The sequence below is a fragment of the Acipenser ruthenus genome, chromosome 6, assembly GCF_902713425.1.
Source record: "Acipenser ruthenus chromosome 6, fAciRut3.2 maternal haplotype, whole genome shotgun sequence".
Taxonomy (NCBI): Eukaryota; Metazoa; Chordata; class Actinopteri; order Acipenseriformes; family Acipenseridae; genus Acipenser; species Acipenser ruthenus.
The window spans coordinates 76,299,178-76,308,497 of record NC_081194.1 but is presented as its reverse complement, the minus strand read 5'-3'; the positions used below and the strand labels follow the sequence as shown (position 1 = coordinate 76,308,497).

The 9,320-nt window shown below is 37.0% G+C and overlaps 1 protein-coding gene across 2 annotated transcripts in view; it reads left to right on the top strand.

Moving 5' to 3' along the window:
* The first annotated feature begins 416 nt into the window (after positions 1 to 416).
* The window catches only part of LOC117411519 (actin-binding protein WASF1-like), a 57,915-nt gene continuing 49,011 nt past the window's right edge, over positions 417 to 9,320 (top strand). The window contains exon 1 of one of the 2 annotated variants that reach the window (XM_034019141.3): positions 417 to 550. The gene's annotated coding sequence lies outside the window, so the exon portion shown is untranslated. The remainder of the gene's footprint in view (positions 551 to 9,320) is intronic. The other variant, XM_059025827.1, reaches the window with a different exon arrangement.

Below are 9,320 nucleotides of genomic sequence, written 5' to 3'. Positions count from 1 at the left end.
TCGAAATACACACCTGCTAAACCTGGACAGGGACAGCCAGGTTACACAGCATATACAGCTGCAGAAGATGATGTTAAAAATAAACGTGTCCTGCCATCGCTGTATTTTAATTGGACCAGCGTTGTATGACAAACAGTTCTGCGGGTTAGTGTTGCCTCACGTTTCAAGATCGGTTGCACGGGGCCATTCTTCAACAATGAAATGTGGAACGTACCACGTCGGAAATCGTAAAGGGAACGTACTATTTGGAGCTATATATTATATTCTATCAGATTTAATGAAAATGAAATCGTGCTCTTTTTGATAGATTTGAAAACAATTACACCATTGTAAAAGTTATTAAAAGACTCATCTTTTATTACATTTAAAATTTCCTAGTTTTAATACAAACATATATGCACCCTTTTGTGATTTGAGTTGTGTGTTGATCCAGCGTTGTTATCCAGACTATGTTCTTATGACAACAGTGTAGAATGGGACTGGATATTATAACTGAGGCAGCCGAGGCGAGTCGGGGCAATTTATAGAGGGATGTCCAGAAAATAAAAAGGTAACAAAGATTCGGACTTTGTTAAATTACTACGTAGAAACGTTAAACAAGCAAATGCAAATTAAATATTTGGAAGTAATGTACTGTTGATATTACACTTTACTGTAATTTCAGTTTTTAACCCCTTTCGGTTTATATAGTAAATGTGTTGGAATGATGTGTATGGAATATGGCAATGCATGTACATTTTGTATAGACTGTATTATGTGTTTTTAAAATGTACATGCAGGCCGATGTGGTGATTCATTTATAGCACTGCTCTAGACTATACCGGTGACAGGTGCCGAGTAATGTTAATACTCGCAGATATACTGGCTTTTGTTTCCATATAGATTCTTCAAGTATTCCAGCCACATTATCTCTCTCTCTCTCATATATATATATATATATATATATATATATATATATATATATATAATGTGTGTGTGTGTATATCGTATTTAGTTATTGTGGTATAAACAGATACTGTTTTATTCGACCTTTCAGTTCACAAAGTTTTCTTGTTGAAAATTATGTTTAGCTTTGTCGTTTTCCGTTTCTCAAAACTGGAATGTCCCGGTTGGTAGGTATGCTAAACTAAGATCTATCGTATTTGAATTGTCAGTTGGCATTTATTTATTTAGTTAGTTATGTATGTACGTACAATTCTGCATATTGATAAACATATTCTATGTAATCAATTCCACGTTTTAATTGCCTTGTTATTATTATTATTTATTTCTTAGCAGACGCCCTTATCCAGGGCGACTTACAATTGTTACAAGCTATCACATTATTTTTACATTTTGATACAGTTGGGTTTTTACTGGAGCAATCTAGGTAAAGTACCTTGCTCAAGGATACAGCAGCAGTGTCACCCACCAGGGATTGAACCCACGACCCTCCGGTCAAGAATCCAGAGCCCTAACCACTACTCCACACTGCTGCCTCTGTCAAATAAAATGATAATTTAAGAACATTTATATATTTTTTTCAAGAATCCAAAATCGGATTAAAAAAGGTGGAACCATTCTTTACAATTGCTTACCTGTAGGCTATATCCCAGTGCCTAGAACAGAAGTAGCAGTACAAATCAGAAAAAAAATCAGTTTCTTTAAACTTAAAAACCCTGAAATCACGATCAGGAATTTGCATCACACAGTGGCAATACAAATATGCACAATGAATGCATAGGTTAAATTATGGAAATTTGATTTCAGTGTGGTTATCATAAGAAAAAATGTCTCGTACGCGATATTGTCGGAATTTGCTAACATGATTACAATTAGTCTCATTATTTACATGTAGACTGCATGATGATTTCGCACATTAGTGTCTAAACGATTTCAACAGAAAAGTCTGTCTTGTGCTGTATATACTGTAGTAGAGGTCAAACAAAGGTGTGTCATGCCTTATGTGAAAGTAAAAAAATAAAGCATTAACATACATGCTTACTACAAGTGTTTCTTGGGGATAAAAAGCACAGACGTGTGTGTGTGCGCGCTTGTTAGAATCATCATCTTAGAATTTTATTGTTTATCACATTCTGCAATACTGTATAGCCTAGATCGCCATCATCTAGCAATATCAAAATGTGTGGAAGGTAGGCTTAGTGTCTGACAGGTGCACAGCATTGGCTTTATTTAACAGTATTGTGGAGTAAAGCCATGCATGCTACAGCAGTATTACTGAAGATTAAAGGAGCTGGTTTGAGATTATACTTTGTCTTTTTTTCAAGAATCTTCCTTGATTTTCTTTATTTGGCACAGTTAACAGCATTCATGACACAAAATACATAATGTTCTTGCAATCTCTGGGCCACCATGCATGTGTACTGTAATTCAACCTGGTACAGTAGTTCTGTGGGCTCCACACCAAGCGATTGGCTGAATGTCTCTGTTGTATATATTGCTTTTAATACACCGTGGGCTGTTGTGAAAGATAAGGGCAGACTTTCTATAAAAAGGCACTGATGCTTCTGAAAGCAAGATGTGTGCAGCTGCTATATCAGTCTCCGTAAAGAGACATCTGAAACTAAGACTGCTGTGGGAAGAGCCTGGTTCCTTCCTTTAAACATTTAGACAGTCCAAAATAATGTGTTTACCATGCTGCCATCTCTTTGCTTTTCAAGGTGGCACATGGAAAGCGTCTTTAAATTCCCAGTTTAAAGGGATGTAATTGTCAGTACAGAATGTTTATTTTTACGTGTAGTGTAAGACAGTTTTTAGCTATATCTTGAGAATTGCTATTATTTGAATTGTGATATTAGACTATGTATGTATGTATATGTGTGTGTGTAATTTATATATAAAATATTTATATATATATATATATATATATATATATATATATATATATATATATATATATATATATATAATTACACACACACATTAGGATCTTAGTCATGTCAACCTAATTTTATTGAGTGTGTCTGACATTTCATTTGTTCGGCTAATGACATATAATGTAGCCTGAATGTAATGACACTTGCCTGGACATTTGTTACTGCAAGTTATTCCACATCAGTTTATGAAATGGTGACCTACTTTCTCTCGGTACTGCTTTTTGACTGAGTGTAACAAGCTCAGGTGTCTGATTAAACGCATAGTAAAACCAGGCATGGATTATATTGCTATATAAAGGGGGTCTTATTTCCATCCCTGAAATGTAACATTTTGCTTAAACATCAAACATTATAGAAAATAGTTAAATTGTATCTTGCATAATAATTATACAATCAGAAGAATGAAGATCCATTTCAAATTCAGTTTACACCTCTTTTGGAATACTGTTGTTAGAACACTTTCTAATATTGCGTTTTAGTGATATTACCGTATGACAATGAGGCATTTATCTGGAACATTTGTCTATTGTCACTTGGATTTATTAATTTATGAAAGTGATGTTATTTTCGAAAGCCATATGGAACTGTGGAGATACCTGCTGTACAGTACGCTGTCTTGAAATACAACCACAGTACACTCATTGTTCAAAGACAGTGTTTTGGTAGTGATAGTGATACTCCAAACCATCATTCCCCCACATGTACAGTACCTTAACCCCAAGGGCAGACACCACTGGCCAGCTGTGTACCCAAAAGATCTACAAGTGAACTATCTTTCCATGGCTGTGTTCTCTGTCTGGCTTGGCAGGGCTAGGATTCAAAATTAGCCTACATCCTATTGATCCAGGCCATCAACACACTGGGGCTCTGTGCTGAGCCAGTGCACCTGCTTTCACCAGTCCTTTTATAATAGCTATCATTGTACAAGGAGATTAATGTCCTGTAAACGCATACAGTAGGGGAGGCATAATGAATGACACAGCGGCTAAACAATCCTCTTAGAAATCGTCCTAGCAAAAAATCAACACTATATGACTTAAAATATCATTACCATCTGGTGTACAGTATGTGCAGACAAGAAAAGAAGTATGGGTTGATAATTGACTTTGTCAATCCAATACCTTGGGCGGGTACTGCATCATCATTACTGGCGAGCTATAGATTGTGAGAATGTACTGTAGAACAGAATTGCATGCCCACTCTTGGGAGGGTATTTGTGTTCATGGTTTCAGGGTACAGCTATTCTCCTTCCTTTGTCTGGAGAATTGGGGATGGGGTTGGTGGTATAATTTTTAAACCTCTTTAGGGGATTTCAGTACAGGGTTATAGGGGACGGGGTAAGTAATTGGATTTTGAGCTGAAACTGTAGACTTTACAATTATGGAAGGCACTGAGTAAAATTTCTTGCTCCTGATGCTGCGGTGGCTTAGGTGGTCAAGCCAGTTTTGATTATGGAAGATGATCAAGGTGAAGCTGTCAGCAGGGATCCTGAATTGATTCCTTCCTGTTTCTGTCCATGCAAACCTATTTCAACAAAAGGGTTCTGAAACAAAGTAACATATTTTAAATTCCCCTTGCTTTATCTAAAATATCATAAACCAGCAGATTTACATTTTTTAAGACGGCATACTGTCTCACTTTCTGTATTATACCCAACAGTAGTATCAGTAAGAAGAAATGTGTGTGCCTTTTTATATTGATCTTTTTTCTCGATTGAGTATTGAGTTTTTTGGTATTCAAGAGAGAAAAAAAACACCCAGGAGAGCTGTGATGAATTGGTTGGTCAGTTACAGTTAACTATGCCTCTCAGACAGGTTTGAGATGTTTACTATAAAACCTTTAGAGATGTGCTATATCTGTGTACAAATGTTTACTGTGGGGCATTTTTAACTGTGCACAGGGTCTTTATCTGGGTCATATTCACACTAATCAACAGGCGAACGGCACTTCACCCTTCAGTACTGTACAGCAAGCTTTTGTAGTATGTTTTTTGTTGAATTTGTTTCTTTGATTTGACATAAATCCCTGTTTTCAACATTATCAGATTTGGAACCACAGCATCCACATGACTAGCCTACAAGCACAGCAACAGTGGGCACAGTAATTGAGTTTTGCAGCAGGAGTTGATGGAAGGATACCTGCAACATTATGAGTAGCGACACCAGCAGAACATATAATTTTTGCATATCAGACAAGAATTTTAGCCAGTATTAAGCTGTAGTATAGCGTTAAGAAACATACATGGTTGAGTTTAAAAAGTAAAATGGGCAATGAGGTGCTTTTTATTATGTTACCGGCAGACCGCGGAAGGAGGCGGGGCTTTTGCCCCTCGTGTGAAAGGAGGCCTTTTCTTGGGCTCTCAAAGAAAGATATCGCCCTTTCTTTTTTTGCATTGTTCGAAATCATATGGATTAACTGATTAATAGCCTGGGATACAAGTCAATTTTCATGCCTTTTGCTTCTTAACAATCCACCTTTGTGCCTCAAATTCATGCACAATTGAAAAAACATACAGGACTGCAATGGTTCTGTTAACTGGCAAATTGCTGTACAGTATGTGTTCTTTAACCTGATTTTATTATTATATCTTTTTTTTAAAGTATAATCTTGATTCAGTCAACGCAGCACTCCAGATTCCTACAGAGCTGATAGAATGCACCACACATCTCAATGGTGTGCTTGGCATTTGTCTGAAGCTGTAGCTGACAAAAAACGGGGCAGTGAAGTTTGATGCACTAGATTAAAAGCTGTCCAGGGTTCAGTGGTGTTAAGGCCTGTGAAGGAGTCTGTTTCCACTTCATCAGCGAACAGTTTAGAACGACATTTAAGGGTTCTGTGCCGAAGCAGGGTCTTGCAGGCTTTGAAATCCATCATAACAAAATTACTGGATATAATCTCTGACAATGGTATAATTGTATTGCAAATGAATTCTCAAGGTGGGAGCTCTTTTTAGTAGGTTCATGGCAGGCTTGCTGTAATTCTAGGAATGTATTTCTAGGAATTCTAGAGCAGTCCTATCTTGCATGTAAATGGCTTAGCTTTCTCAAAATGTTGATCATCATCCTCATTGATAACATTTTTTTTTTTTTTTGGTTCCTGGGTAGTAAGTGTTATTTCCTAATTGCTTATGCCTCAAAAGTATAGAAAATGGCTATTATTCCCCACAAACTTTGCTTTTGTGACCAGGACAGTGATATTTTGAAATTTACCTATTTCCAATGAGAAAACGGGCGAATTTGTGTCTTTTCGTTCACATAAAGTCAGAAAAAATCAACATATGAATCCAAATTAACATGTATTTATACTAAAGTAATACAAAAATGACTACAAAAGATTTAGAAGTGAGTAGTTTTTCGAGATTTACGATTATACTGTAAATCACTTTCACGAATCAGCCCCCAAATGTAGTCTCCCATCATGTTCTCGTTATACTGTCCTTGGTAACGGCGTTCAAAGTCCAGTATATCCTGGTGGAAGCGCTCCCATGTTCTCCTTGAATTTATCAAGATGAGCATCAAGGATATGGACTTTGAGGGACATGCTACAGCCCATTGTGCCGTAGTTCTTCACCAGAGTCTCAACCAGCTCCACATAGTTTTCGGCCTTGTGATTGCCCAGGAAGCCCCGAACCACTGCGACAAAGCTGTTCCAAGCCGCTTTCTCCTTACTAGTGAGCTTCTTGGGGAATTCATTGCACTCCAGGATCTTCTTTATCTGTGGTCCGACGAAGACACCGGCTTTGACCTTTGCCTCAGACAGCTTAGGGAAGAAGTCTTGAAGGTACTTGAAGGCTGCCGACTCCTTATCTAGAGCTCTGACAAATTGTTTCATAAGGCCCAATTTGATGTGCAGTAGTGGCATCAGCACCTTCCGGGGGTACCAGCCGTACTCATCAAACTTCAAGGCATCCAGCAAGGTCTTGATGCTGTTGTAATCCTCTTTGAGGTGCACCGAGTGAGCCAGGGGAAGAGACGGGTACTTGTTACCATTGTGGAGCAGCACGGCTTTGAGGCTCCTGGATGAGCTGTCAATGAAGGACAGTATAACAAGAACATGATGGGAGACTACATTTGGGGGCTGATTCGTGAAAGTGATTTACAGTATAATCGTAAATCTCGAAAAACTACTCGCTTCTAAATCTTTTGTAGTCATTTTTGTATTACTTTAGTATAAATACATGTTAATTTGGATTGTTGTTTTTTTCTGAGACACAAATTCGCCCGTTTTCTCATTGGAAATAGGTAAATTTCAAAATATCACTGTCCTGGTCACAAAAGCAAAGTTTGTGGGGAATAATAGCCATTTTCTATACTTTTGAGGCATAAGCAATTTGGAAATAACACTTACTACCCAGGAACAAAAATTGTGTTACATAGTGTAACCTCTCTTTTGAAGCTCCCTGGGTCCCCCTTGTGGGTGGTCAATGATCATCCATCCCCGAGCCTTGCTTGACTTTGACTGTTGGAGGTCGCACCTCAGTTAAGGGTGGCTGTCTTCGTACCAGAAGCTTCCTTGGTCAAACTGTACTCTATGGTCACACATTCCTACCTAACTCTAATGTAATGCACCCATTAGAGAAGTTGCCTTGATTTTGACAGAATCAGTCCTGCTTGTTCAGTTTCAAACAGGGTTCATTTAATTTGGCTCGCACTGAAATTACCATTATCTGTTAATGCTTTGCATACCAAGAAAAAAAGGTTGCAGTACTGTATTTCCACTAACCACATATTTATTGTTCATTGAGAAGACTTGTAAAAGTACATTTGACCTTTTTATATAAATATAGGACTCCTTTACTTACTATATTTTGCCTTACACATTTGACTAGTGCCCTGCCTTGATTTACAGTATGATTGGTATGCATGTCTGTGTGTGTTTATGACAGAAAGAAAAAAAAAAAGAAAGGATGCTTTGTGTATAAGTGGAAGCAATGAATTATTTATTTATTAGAAACACCTCTTTTTCTTGTGAGCTTATTGTGAACAATACCGCTATAATAAAAAGCTTTGGGTTGATATGATCACCATCTACCCACCAGGATAAGTGACATCTGAGTTTTTGAAAGCATTTTGCAGCACTGGGGAGTCAGTCCACCTGGATTCCATCAATTACTTACATTTAGGGGTGGGGATAACCACCGATAGGTGGGTGATGCTACTGTATCTACTGCAGGGTTATTCCCAAGTGCTGTAAAATGTGCCAACCATATGTGTCTGCAGTAAAAGCAACTAAATCCATCTGTTTTCATATGCTATAATGTAGTTTTCATTTTGAAGAATATGTTTTCATCTTTGGAAATAAATTACCAAAAATTGGGAAAAACATACTCTTGTATAAGAAGTGGTGTACAGTACAGTAAACTGTTTTTCAGTCTTGATTGCTTTCATTATAATAATATGGTAATTTCAAAGAAGTTTATGAAGATCAGATGGATAATGCATATTACAGAATGTCCAATACCATCATATTTTTTATTGTATTAAAATAAAAAAGAAAATCTGCTGTTAAAGCTTGCTTTTGTAGTGCATTTAATTTGCTGTGGCTCCCTCCTGACATGTACTGTAGTAGTCATTAGCTTTATAGTAGCCATTGTCTTGTGTTAGAATGGTGCCATTCACAACAGAAATTGTACTTGCATTGGCAAGTAATTTGCTTTCTATTTTAAGATCAGTGCCTATTTTAAATTATATTTTTTGTACAATGAAACTGCCATAGGGTGGATGCAATGTAAAAAAAAAATGCTGTTACTCTGGGCAGCCCAGTAGCTCCAGGTTTAACAGTGTTGTTTAATGGAATTACACTTGATTTAGCTTATAGTAGATGTCTTCCGAATGTTTTCATTATTTTCTCTGTGGTTGATGTAGGGGAGTATTTCTTTTCCCTTCAGATAAGGAGATAGCTTAATCTATGTACTCTACAGTTTACAAAGGTTCTTCAGTTACAGTAATTGCGTTGCCAGGACTGTTTACTGAAAATGTCACATTGCAACACTTACAATAATATGGTTTGCTCAGAGTTGCAGAGAGTGCTCCATTTTTCATGACTGTAGATAGAGTAAGGATGTTTTTAGTGAAATTATAATTTTTTTCCCAAATCTTTTTATTATATTAATAATTATAATTGGGACATACTGTACTTGCTTTAAACATTAAAATAGCTGTATTTACTTTTAAAGAGAGTGAGGCCTCTCATGTAAAGATAAAATAAACTGAGAGAGACCGCCTGTGGGTTTATGGTAAAATCTGTGAAACGTATTAACAATAACAATTTATTCCTTGCACAGTCCATTGATCGATTTTAGTTTGCTAACTCAATTTGGCCATGTGGGGATCCTTAGTTTTACATCACTGTACAGTGATCTCACTGGAGTTTACCCTCTTGTTTTTCAGTTACAGTATATTAGCAGTTCTCACCAGTTTCACAGATTCTACAGAATATTACCAA